Source organism: Dama dama, chromosome 9 (genome assembly GCF_033118175.1).
Source record: "Dama dama isolate Ldn47 chromosome 9, ASM3311817v1, whole genome shotgun sequence".
In the NCBI taxonomy this organism is placed as follows: Eukaryota; Metazoa; Chordata; class Mammalia; order Artiodactyla; family Cervidae; genus Dama; species Dama dama.
In genome coordinates, this window is record NC_083689.1 from 110,894,625 (window position 1) to 110,907,978 (window position 13,354).

The 13,354-nt window shown below is 43.9% G+C and overlaps 1 pseudogene; it reads right to left on the reverse strand.

Moving 5' to 3' along the window:
* The window catches only part of LOC133062932 (histone-lysine N-methyltransferase PRDM9-like), a 66,412-nt pseudogene that overhangs the window by 9,518 nt on the left and 43,540 nt on the right, over window positions 1-13,354 (reverse strand).

Below are 13,354 nucleotides of genomic sequence, written 5' to 3' on the forward strand. Positions count from 1 at the left end.
TAATTATCTAAGTGTTGACAGTGCACGATTTGTCTCCCATCGAGTGTGTCTTTATAGTCCACGTTTCCACTCCACTCTTATTCTCTGCATCTACAGAAATCCAGGAAGTTGGTGTCAGGGGCCTTTTCTACATATCACCCAGATAGGGACCTTACAGCAGCATCAGAGGCAGCATCTCTCCTGATAGCGGTGGATCTGCATGGACTTTTCTTGCGTGTAAGTATCTGAAAAGTCACATCACAGTGGCCACAGGTATTTACCCTACTGAGAGATAAGACTTGATGACTTAGGTGGAATCTCCTGAGTGGCTCCCTGTGAGGAGAAAGGGTCTATTAAATTAGGGGCGCCTGGCCTGGATCTCTCTGCATATGGAAGGCAGCACAGGGGTTGGTTACAGCAGGTGTGGGTAACTCTGACTTTGTGGTTCCTTGTTCAAAGAGCAGCCTTTGTGCCGATCTCTGCAGGAAGTGGGTTTGAGACTGGATTAGACCGAGCGGCCCAGGTCTCACTGACTACAGGTCTCTGACTCCTGCTGCCCAAACCGGTTCACAAATTGCTCCTCTCTCCGTTTCCCATAAATCATAAAATGACGGCATATCCTTTCTCAAGCCTCACTAGTATTCATACCTCATTTATTTCATTCAGGCTTAGTCCATTTAACATGCACTAGGAAGCCCTGTTTAAAAATACATCTCCAGCCAGATTCTTCACACCCTCACTCCCAGGCATCTTCGGCCAGCCCACTCACCCCTCATGTCTAGCAATGAACTGACCTCTGAGGGGGCTCCCCGCTCATGTCTCATCCCCAAAATGAACCAAAGCATCGTCTTAGCACAGAGAACATGCCGCTTGTAGCAGAAAGCCGCGCGGTTGTTCTGTGTCCCCCAGGAGGACCCCTGGGGCCTGCACGTGGACACAGGCCCTGAGGATTCCGTGTCCCGTCCAGCCTCCTTCTCTCCCTCTGTGCTTCCTCCCGTGACCCCTGGCATAGCCTCTCTTCCAGGCCCTGGGTCTGAGGCACTGGCTGCTCCCCTGCTTGGAATCCTTCCCCACGGGTGTTATCTCTGCACAGACCATGCCGCACCGTCCTGCACCACACCCCACCCTCTGCTCACGCTGACCCGAGGCACGTTCCCTGGGCTAGTTTTCCTCAGAGCATCAGCCCCTGTCTGCTACGAAGCCCCTGCTGCCCCAGAGCAGTGGTTCTGTCTGTTTCGGTGCGTGGAGCCCCGTCTGGCACAGAGTGTGAACTCACATGACAACAAACTGGAACAGTAACTGAATGCACATCACTGCACATGTGTGCACCCCAATGTTCATCGCAGCACTGTTTATAATAGCCAGGACATGGAAGCAACCTAGATGCCCATCAGCAGACGAATGGATATGGAAGCTGTGGTACATATACACCATGGAATATTAGTCAGACATTAAAAAGAATTCATCTGAATCAGTTCTCTTGAGATAGATGAAACTGGAGCCCATTATACAGAGTGAAGTAAGCCAGAAAGATAAATACCATTACAGCATACTAACACATATATATGGAATTTAGAGAGATGGTAATGATAACCCTATATGCAAAGCAGAAAAAGAGACACAGATGTACAGAACAGAATTTGGGACTCTGTGGGAGAAGGCGAGGGTGGGATGTTTCAAAAGAACAGCATCGAAACATGTGTATTATCTAGGGTGAAACAGATCACCAGCCCAGGTTGGATGCATTATGAGACAAGTGCTCGGGCCTGGTGCACTAGGAAGACCCAGAGGGAACGGGTAGAGAGTGAGGTGGGAGGGGGAATCGGGATGGAGAATACATGTAAATCCAATGCTAATTCATGTCAATGTATGACAAAAACCACTACAACATTGTAAACTAATTAGCCTCAAACTAATAAAAGTAAATGAAATAAATAAATAAATAAATGTAAAAAATACTAATGAGTAAGGAATTCCATTTACTTTCTTTAAATTGGCAGATGTCAATCATAAATTTCCTAGTGTGACTCTTTAAATATCTTTGTCCTATAAATATTTTAAAATAAAATGTCTTTATTTTAGTGAAAAAAAAAAAAAGAAATGGGAGGGAATAAGGAAGAAAGAGGTAAAGGGCAGAGACCTGGTAGTTGCTAGAAAACTTGCTTTTTGCTTCTAAGCCTTTCAGCAGAAGGTGATGTTACATATTTTTTTGCATGAAATATTAAAAATCAGAACTAACATTTTTCATATAAAAATTTTTCCTAACAATCATATGAAAAGAATCAAATTCTGAGGCATTTTAATTGCAACTCTACTGACTTTACACTGGATTGTCCTCTGCTCCGAAATTGGACCACGGAGGGTCCCAGGATGGGGTGGGGTGCTGGAAGAGGGCTGACACTCACCTCTCCCGGTCGCGAGCTCACTCTTCCCCCTGCTGTCCCGCTTGATGCCAAGGTCCTGACCATACTCGTCCCCGTACCAGACCAGCAGCTCACAGCCCAGCCTGACCACCTGGCAGGTTCGGTAGAAGATCTGCCCGTGATACTGGAAGGCCACCAGGTTCTGCTCCTCATCGTCCCGGGCACAGTTCACATACCTGGGGTCGAGGCCGGGAAGGGGAAAGAAATCTCAGGTGATGAGTGCCCTCCACTCTCCGACCATGCCCAGCTCCTTGCCTTCCGCCTCTGAGGCCGCCCCTCATGTGGACCTTCTGTTCACACCTTCAACCAGGCCATGTGAATTCCCATGCTTTTCTCTCCTTACCTAATTAGCCATTTTCCAAAGCCCAGTTCCAGACTCATCTCCACCTGGGCTGTCCTTGAGGCTGGTGACCTCCAGCTCCTCTAAACTCTGAATTAAGTTCTCTTTCATCCACAGGACTTGGTGCTCCTTGGCTAACACGCAGCCCTCAGCACTCACCCCAGCCTGCCTTCTCTCCCGAGGCTTTCTCCCATCTCCCCACGTGTATCCAGGGTCCTATTCGCTTGCCCACCCTTTCCCACAGAAACTTGGATATAGCTTGAGACACAGAACAGTAATAGTTTGTTCACTGTCTGCTTGCCCTGATGAAAGAAGAGGACCTCAGAGAACGGCCCTGCTCAGGACCATCCTGCCCCTCATTCCTTCCAAGGCCTCAGGGCCCACTTCTCACTGGAACCAAGCCTGAGGAGGTTGTTGCCCACAAAGAGTCAAGGTCTCCTGTGTTAGGTTATCCTGGTGCTGTGTAGTTACTCAAAGATAGAAAAACTAAGGTTACTGTTCCTAAAATCAATTGGCTAATGTCTGTCTGCAGTATGTTCTCAAAAACGACATGGGTTGTGTGATCTGCTTCAGTAACGAAGTTCATTGTCTAAACTGAAACATAAAGTGCGTGGTAAGTGTCCTTTAAGTGAGTTAAAGTGTGCCTGGTGAATCTAGACTCCTCAAGTTGTTTTCAAGTCCACCAGTTTTGTTCAGCATATAGACTTGTATCTTGACGGCACACGCCATATTTTTATTTCCTTCTTTCTAGTGTCTTTTGAAATGAAAGAGCATGATGTGGAGGGAAAAGAGGAAAGAAGATGTGAAAGCTGTTGAGGGAGCCGGGTTGAGAAGGAAAGGGGCATGGGATGGAGGGAGTCTCAATGTCTACACACTGCAGACTCACTGCACTCACCTCATCCAGTTGGCCCAAGACGTGTCCTTTCCATCCACATATTCATAGCAGTTCCTCCCTTTGGTGATCTGAGTGTCAGAGAAAGAGTTACAAGCTTTCCTCTTTCTTTTATTTTTTCTTGGTAGGAAGATATAGAAGAGGTATTTCCCTCTGTAGTCATTGGTGCTTTTCAGCCTGCATGGATTCACCTGCCAGTCGGACCACACGGTAAGCCCCTTACTCATCATTCCAAGTCTGATTCCTTGGCTCTTTGAAGGCAAGGGCTCCACAAGGGAGGAGTCACTTCTGTGTGTCTGTACTACTGTATTCCCACCTCTACTCTGACCTTTAGATAGAAGTCCTGTGAGTGTGAACCAAGGTGTTCCCACCTCTCCTCTGACCTTTAGATAGAAGTCCTCTGTGTCTCTACACTGTGTTCCCACCTCTCCTCTGACCTTTAGATAGAGGTCCTGAGTATGTGTACACAGTGGTCCCACCTCTCCTCTGACCCTTAGATAGAGGTCCTCAGTGTCTGTACACTGTGGTCCCACCTCTCCTCTGACCTTTAGATAGAGGTCCTGAGTGTCTCTACACTGTGGTCCCACCTCTCCTCTGACCTTTTCATAGAGTTCCTGAGTGTCTGTACACTGTGTTCCCACCTCCCCTCTGACCTTTAGATAGAGGTCCTGAGTGTCTGTACACTGTGGTCCCACCTCTCCTCTGACCTTTAGATAGAGGTCCTGAGTGTCTGTACACTGTGGTCCCACCTCTCCTCTAACCTTTGGATAGAAGTCCTGTGTGTCTCTAGACTGTGTTCCAACCTCTCCAATGATCTTTAGATCGAGGTCCTGCGTGTCTGTACACTGTGGTCCCACCTCTCCTCTGACCTTTAGATAGAGGTCCTGAGTGTCTGTACACTGTGGTCCCACCTCTCCTCTGACCTTTAGATAGAGTTCCTGAGTGTCTGTACACTGTGGTCCCACCTCTCCTCTTACCTTTGGATAGAAGTCCTGTGTGTCTCTAGACTGTGTTCCAACCTCTCCACTGATCTTTAGATCGAGGTCCTGCGTGTCTGTACACTGTGGTCCCACCTCTCCTCTGACCTTTAGATAGAGGTCCTGAGTGTCTCTACACTGTGGTCCCACCTCTCCTCTGACCTTTAGAGGGAAGGCTTCTGTTGACGCCCAGGGCACACAGTACCCAGGGCTGACTGTGTCATTGCTGACCGTGTTATCACCATGTGCGTCCTTGCATGTAGACATGAAGTACCCCCCACCACATACAAGCCATTAGAGGCCAGAGGACAGGGAAAGGGGTGCTTCTCACCAGCCAGGCGTATCCACTGTTGGCAGCCTCTTCATCGTCTGTGATATGGCCCTCAAAGGGCCCAAAATGCAGGCCCAGCGGCAGATCGGACGCCTCGTTCCACACTCCAAGCCCAGCGTCAGGGATGCCCGACAGTCTGATGCTTAACCCAGGGGGCAGCGTGAGGGCTGAGCGATTGGCGTGCCCCTTTCCACTGCACAGTCCTTTACAAAGGTTGGGGGCCCATGGGCAGCACAGCTGTCGATGAAGAAGTTCTGACACTCCTCACAATCTGGAGGTGAGAACAGGGATGAGAGGAGGTATAGTGATGTTGCTGGTCGTAACGACCTCCTCTAAAGAACTGGGGCACTCATGGTGTTAGGGGAAGCACACTGATTGAGACTGCCCACCCTGGTCAGGCACCATAGTAACTATTTGCATGAGTTGTTTTATGACAGGAGATCCTGATAAGGAATACGGAACTAATAAGCCACCACCAACCAGAAGAGTTTGGGAAAGATCAAAAGGAGACACCGCATGTCTGTCCACTTCCCAGAATCCCTCTCGCTAGCATCCACCTTGGCTGAGGGATGCGTCAGCCACCAGGAAAGACTCTGAATTAAAATGATTCGCCAAAGACCACCCGGAAACTAATCCCATCACCTTAAAACCTGAGACTGTGAGCCACTAGGCAGAGCAGTTCTCCTGGGTTCCCTTAGCTACTGCTCTCCGCCCAGGTGCCCTTTCCCAACAAAATCTCCTGCTTTGTTAGCATGTGTCTCCTCGGACAATTCATTTCCGAGTGTTAGAAAAGAGCCCAGTTTTGAGCCCTGGAAGGGGTCCCCCTTCCTGCAACAAATGGCGAGTCTGGTGGGACTCTTCTTCACTGAGACTGATATCCTGACCACTTGGGGTACTCAGGGGCCAGCTTGCCTACCAATGGGCCAGACCCAGCGGCTGCAACTGGGACCTTTTTGTCCCTGGCCTTTTCCTGATGCGGACAGCTGGCCAGAGTGCCCCGACCGGTAAGGAACAAGAGACTTTATTGACCTCTCCCTTTCCCTCTCTCTTTCCTCTCCCTAGCCCTTCCTATCCTTCCCATTTTTCTAGTCCCCCGGTCCTGGATGCAGAAATCTGGTCGAAGGGCCTCAGCTTGAGCTGAGGATTGGAGACCTATCACCTCCTCTTGGCAGAGAACTCGAATTTTCTGGTCTGGTTTCTGGTAGGGCCGGGTTCCAGTCCTCCCTTTTCTGGAAGCCCAGGGAAAAGTCCCATAATGCCTGGGTGTCTGTAGGTGGCAGGAGACGTCTGTAAGGCCACCCCTTTTGTCCCCCTTTCCCACCTCCTCCTCCTCCTTCTTTCAACCTGGCTTCCTTTCCTCCTTTTGAAATCGTTGAAGACATCTGAAGTTTTGTGTCTCTATGGAAGGTTTTCTGAGAGACTGTATTCTTGTATTTAAGGGAGTGTCTGATGAGGACTGCCAGGTTTATATGTGTGTGCTTTAACTCTGTTCTGTATTGTGATTTGTGACGGCCATTTTTCTTTGTCTTGCCACCATTTAGACCTGCTGCCATTTTGTTAGAACTTGATTTTCTTTCCCTGTGCCTTGAGACCAGGGCTCTCAGAAACACTTATATAGACCATCTCTAACTCCTGAGACTGAGAGAAAAAGGAAAAAAGCCTTTAAAAGTGTTATTTATTTCAACTTTTTTATAAACTAGTAAATTTTTTATTGTAATATTTAATTCATGACCTAACTTAGAAAATGAAGCTAGATCTTGCACTGTGTCTGTCTGAATATGTTTTGGTATGTCTTTGTCTCTGGGTAATATTTTTTAAGGTTAATTTGTAAATTAGCTCTATTTAATTGGCTTAAAAAAAGGTAAGTGCTTACAAATCAAATAATTCTAAATTAAACAATAAATTCCAGGTTTAGGTGAACTGGGAAATATTCAGTACTAAATACTTGATATTAATGTTTGTTTGTTGACCTATCTAATATAGACATGTCTTAGAGTAATTAACATCAAGTAGAATATTTTCATTGTATCTAGGTTTAATATAAGTTAAATATCATACCTGATACAAGTTTGTCAACAAGGAAATTACCTCGAGTATAAAACTTCTAAAAAATGTAAATGAGGTATGAGTTTGTATATAAACTCTATTAAGAATAATTATTCTTTAAAAATATCTGTCTACAATAGTCTCCCCAGATTGGCGTAACTTGAATTTCTAAGGGTTGTGCTAAACTAAGTATTGGAAGTCTATTAAATAATTAGGTCTTATCCAAATGAAATAAGATTTTGAAACATTTACTACTAAACACTGATTTCCTTTTACAGAAAATCTAAAGAGATTTGGGACTATAAGTGAATAATGTTTGATGCCATCCTAAAATGTTTTAAGAAAGCAAGGGTTTTAGAAATTATCACTGGTATTTATGCTCACCAATCTATAAAATGCTAATATAAAAGTTAGCTCTTGGTTGCTAAAGGAAAGCAGGAAGTGTGCTTTCAGTAAAAAAGTATGAAAAAATACTAAAAAGAGTTATGCATGATCAGGATTTTCTAAAATTGGATTACAATTAGTTAGATAAATGGATTTTGTTAGGAATGACAGGGTCATAAGAAAACTGGTTAGAGCCACTTAGGTCCAAGATGGCGGAGCTGACTTTCACTAGACCTTGAGCCTTGGTATTTACGCCCATTGTGACATATCAACAAGTTAAATGATACGCCCATCAACATTGACTAAATCTGACCAAATGTTCTAAACGCTTTAATTGATCTTTTCAATAAAACTTCCTAAATCGAATTCTTTTGAAGTTCCTTTGACCTCTAGCTAACTTTGGGATGCTTCAGAGGGCCCCTGAAACATCCCAAAGAGAGATATTAAACTGTGTTTATTTGGTTGGTTAAATTACATGAAAGAGATTATCAAATGAGTAATAAATCTGCTCATGTTATAATGTATGATAAAATTACTAATACAGATATCCTAGAAATTATATGGAGTTCTTAACATTTTGATATGTCTTGGTGTTCTAATTAGAAACCTGATGACTTCACAAAAGTTAACAAAGGACTGAATGAACCAGCAAATATGCTTAAAACTCATGATTTCTATCTAAAAAAATTACAGGTTTGAATCTTGTGTTTTCTGGGAGTAAGGAAAACCTTCCTCTCAAACTAATTATGAAAATAATTTGGTAAAATTATACGTTATGAACAAAACAATTATATTTTCTCTCTATCTGACTCCTCCAGAAATTTGAAACTCTTAGGTTTCCAGTAAGTTTATCAAATGAGCTAGGAAGGTTATCTCACTAACAGGTAGAAAAATCTCAAGGAATTTTTGAGACCTTAAAAAGGGAAGAGCTCACCTAGATTTGTTAGACAAAATCTGTGATAAGCCTTTGGTGTGAGTTTCCCAGCCCTGTTTTATATTAAAAGTTCAGTCTGAGATTGTATAAATGTTGCAGCAAAATAAAAAGTCTATAAACAATTATGGTTATATAAATCATTAGACCAAAATTAGTGAGAACAGACCTGTTTTGCAAACAAACTAGCCTTAATTTGGTTATGTTTGATAAAAATGAGGGTAACTTTAGGAAAAAAAAAAGATATTTCAAAAAATGTTAAATCTCAGTTAATGGAGGTCTGCATGTAGTAAGACTCATTTCTTAGATAGTTCTTTGCTGTTATGTGATATTAATGTAAAATTTAATTGAATTCTTAAAGAACACCCTAAGTTTGTTTCTGAAGCTTATCTCAGTAATCTATCTTTGGATGAAGATCAGATGCCTCATGACCTGCAACCAGGACTAGAAAAAGACATAATTTAGGAGACTGTCTCCAACCTGGATAGAAGGGCTTTTTATCAGGTACTCTTAACTAGCTCATGCACAATGAAACTGAAGGAAAATTAACTCTTAGATTAATTCGCACTTCCAAAGGCCCCTACACTGGATTGGTCTATAGAAAAGACAGCCGACCTGATCTCACCTTCAAATGATGCTCAAATAGGAAAAACTACACTACATCAGGATGAAAAGACAACTACATCAGAGGTAGGCAGCTTGCCCAAGATGCTGGATCTGCTTCGTATGATCATTTATAATGTTTCTTGACTTCTTAGACCTTTGCATATAAATCAAATGCGTTTCTTTCATAGGCCTGATCCTATGCTAGTTTTAGAAATCAATCCAATTTTTGGGTTTGTGGCCAATTACCTGTATCTAATTCTGGGTTACCTTGGTAAATTTCTCTACTATAAGACTCTAACTGGTTGGCCGTGTAAAAATTTACTTTAAAAAAAAAAAATTATTGTCATATTCAGGTCACTGTGATGCTACTAGACGGGATCCCCTCACTGGGCCAATTAATAATGCCTGCTCTGACTCTGGCCACAAATTTGAGCTTTTTTCTATTATTCAGGCTTAATCAGAGCAACAAGAAAAGTTTCAGCAAAAAAAAAAAAAAAAATCTCCCACAATTATGAGAAGGATTTATATAGATAACACCAGGCTATGGTAATTTAGGTTTAAAGTCTCCTCTGTGTTGGAAACAATTAAATCATACTAAGGATAATCAGTCTAGTAACACTAAAAAACTGGGCTATTTGCCTTATAGACGGTGGTGCCAATGTATAATTTCCCTGAAAGATAAAGATTTGTACAGAGTAGACTAAGTCAGACGACCTGAGTTATACTGGGCTATGTGCCTTATAGATGGTGGTGCCAATGGATAATTTCTGTGCAAGATAAAGATTCGTGCAGAGTAGACTAAGTCAGACGACCTGGGATATACTGGGCTACATCTAATGGAAGCTCTTAAGTCTTACTTGTGACTTTACTAGTACTGCTGGCTGTGCTCTTTGTATTTCACCTGTTTTACAAAACTGCTGTTTCTTACACTGCCAAATGTATGACTGAGGCCTCTGATAAAATAATATATAGTTCCCTATGAGATCGATGATGATAACAGTGCAACTCTAGATATGAAAAAAAGCAACAAGAGGGAATGTCTTCCTGGACCAAGAGGCTAGTAAGACAGGTGGTCCAGAGAATTTTGGATACTATTTAATGGCCTAGTCCAGTAACAGCACATTGAGTGGCCTGTCAACAAAATCTTTGCCAAGCCTGAAAATGGACATTCTCAGCACCATGGGATAAAATGGTCATGAAATGCCCCCCTCAAAATCATGGTCAAGTTTATGAGCAAACAGGGGCTCTGCCAACTGAAGATTGACACTTGCCATCTACATCTACAGAGATTAAATCACGGCCTGTGCAACTGCTGACTTTCAACAGCCCTGAAAGGAGTTCAGGGTGAAAATCAGGAATGAGGCACTCGGTGCTCTGAAAAAACTGGCAGAACAGGTCTTCAGATAGTTAGATGTTTTCAAGAGATTTTATGAGTCCCAATTCTTGCATCTTCTCATACCTAGAGAAACACTGACGTCAGTAATGGTGCCATCTGCTTTGGCTATTAAGGAAAATTTTACAACTAAAAGTCAAAATAGAGTACTCAGCTATGGTTCAGACATCCTGGAAAATAACCAGGTGTTACTATGGGTGTAATTCCAGATTAGACGTTATATTGCTAAACACTTGAGTTTTCTGAGTCGTGTCAGGCTTAGATGCCACCATTCTCAAAACAATGTCTGCTAGATGCTAATAACTTCTACCTTACTTTTTACAAAACTAGACAACTGGCCACCTGGCTAAAAGTCTCCCTGAAGTGCCAGGACTAGACTGGGTTTCAGGCCTATTCTTAAAAAAAAGAGATTTATTTTGTCTATTAAAATTCCAGTTATCCCTCCTCCAGCTACTACTAATTGGGTCTGTTACAACAAAATGGCAGACCAAGAGATTGAGATTTTAATCATACAAGGCTCAGATCTAGGACTTAGAACTCAGGAATACTTCCAAGTCAGTGTCTCTTCTCCAAGCTGAGGCGGTCCTATGCCCCATTTTGACAAAAACTTATCACAGTCATAGTTGCCCTGTTCCCTAAATTAAAACTGAGCAGGACTCTGTGGGTGGAGACTCTGGAGTACAGATCTGCTGTGTGTTCCCCATTTCTTATCTGTAAGATATAGGCTTCATTCAGCCTCCTTGACCTTCCCTGAGTTCCAAAGGGTGGATTCAAACGATTGCAAATCAGGGAAGGGAGAGAATACCGAAACAGGAGAAACAATTAAATGGTGGTACAGCCTTGAGACAGGGTCCTGGTTCCTACTCAAAGAAATACTCATAACAATGTCTTTTGAGTTCTTCTACAGAGCTGGAGCCACCACCCAGGTGGAAGATGGTAACTTCAGACTAAACACAAGATTCCTGGAGCACAGCTCTGTTCCTTCACCACCAGCCAAGCAAAAAAAAAAAAAAAAAAAAGTCACAAACCCTGCAGCCCTCACTGCAAATGTTGCCTCCTATTTCTGGGGACCAGTGATGACCATCCTGTAAAGTCTCCTGTTTGGCCCCTGTCTATTTCATCTCTGAGAGGCGCCAACAGTTTCAAACTAAATTGCTGTTATTATAAGAGTAAAAGCTGGTTTCAGATATAGAACACCCCAACTTAGATCAGGGAGAGAGAGACTTCTGCTCTGCTAGGCAGGCCTATGCCCAGGCACAGCAGGAAAAATTTACCGAAGAAAGAGACCTCTGCCCCAATTCCCAAGAAGCATCGTGAGTATAAAGTCTCTCGGGGGGAAGTTGTTAGGGGAAGCACACTGATTGAAACTGCCCACCCTGGCCAGGCACCATAGTAACCATTTGCATGAGTTGTTTTATGACAGGAGATCCTGATAAGGAATACAGAACTAATAAGCCACCACCAACCGGAAGAGTTCGGGAAAGGTCAAAAGGAGACACGGCATGTCTGTCCACTTCCCAGAATCCCTCTCGCTAGCATCCATCCTGGCTGAGAGATTCGTGCGCCACCGGGAAAGACTCTGAATTAAAATGATTCACCAAAGACCACCCGGAAAATAATCCCATCACCATAAAACCTGAGACTGTGAGCCACGAGGCAAAGCAGTTCTCCTGGGTTCTCTTACCTACTGCTCTCCGCCTGGGTGCCCTTCCCAATAAAATCTCTTGCTTTGTCAGCATGCGTCTCCTTGGACAATTCATTTCCAAGTGTTAGACAAGAGCCCAGTTTCAGGCCCTGGAAGGGGTCCCCCTTCCTGCAACAATGGCATTTGGCCTCGATCCTGCACCCCAAGTCATAGAGGAAGGGGATGACCGGGGGACCAGATGGTGAGGTGAGGTTAGTGGACCAAGGCCTCGTAGCCCCTTCTCCATGAGTGGGCCAGCGGGGTCACTCACAGAGGTAGTCGTCATCCTGGGGCTCGCTGACCTCTTGGTACACGTGGCCCTTTCTTTCCCGTAGACTGTACCTCCTCACTCCAGTCTCCTTTCTTCTGAGTTCTAAGATGGAGAACAGAAGCTAAGCAAGGCTGATGGGGTCTGGGAAGCTAGTCCCTGTTTTATCAGAAAGTGTGAGTTCTCCTACCTGTCCATCTATACACTTTGTTAAAACTTTCTTACATGTATTTTTCAAACTTTTACTTTTGTAGTTTTATGCTTTAATGTTACATTATTTATTTCTTGGCCATGCTGCATGGCTTGTGGGATCTTAGTTCCCCGACCAGGAATGGAACCCACACCTCCTGCAGTGGAAGCGAGGAGCCTTAAACACTTCACCCCCAAGAAGTCCCTTCTCTATACTTTCTTTCTCCTCCCTTTAACTACAGGTTCAGGAGACTGAGCCTCCACTGACCACAGATGCCCGGTTCAGTGATAGCATCCTGCACTTCCTGTTAGTAGGTTTAACTTCCAAACGTTCCTACTTAGGAAATAGTTCACCGACACATCTACTCAGAAAACATATGTTAAGGGCACATGACATGTAAGGGCACATGAGCAGAGATCTGGGCATAAACACTAACAAAGCACGGTTCCCATCATCACAGCTGGATTTATTGAACTACTTGTAGATGTCAGACTTTTGCATTTAATGTAAGACTTTCAAGCATCGTATGAGTTATGTATCCGTATCTTCACTTTCCAGATAGCAATCGGGACCTCAGAAAATGTATAAGATTTTCCCAAGGCCCCAGTGCTAACTTCATGTCTCAGATCAGTCCAGCTTAAACCCATGCCTACCCAAAGTCCGTGCCACACACCTAGGCCATACTTATTAGTTTTTCTACAGGGATTAGAGGAGCTAATTAGAAGAACTCCCCCAAATTTCTCTTACCGACTTTTTGTCTGAGGTGCTGTCCAGGGGTCCTTGCTTTTCTGTGATGGGGCACTGGTTTCTGAGCCTGCTTGGAGCCACTTGTCTTCAGCGATTTTGCTGCTCCCGGCAATTCCTTCAAACTAGATTCCTTACTTAATGGTGCCCTGGACATTCTCTTCCA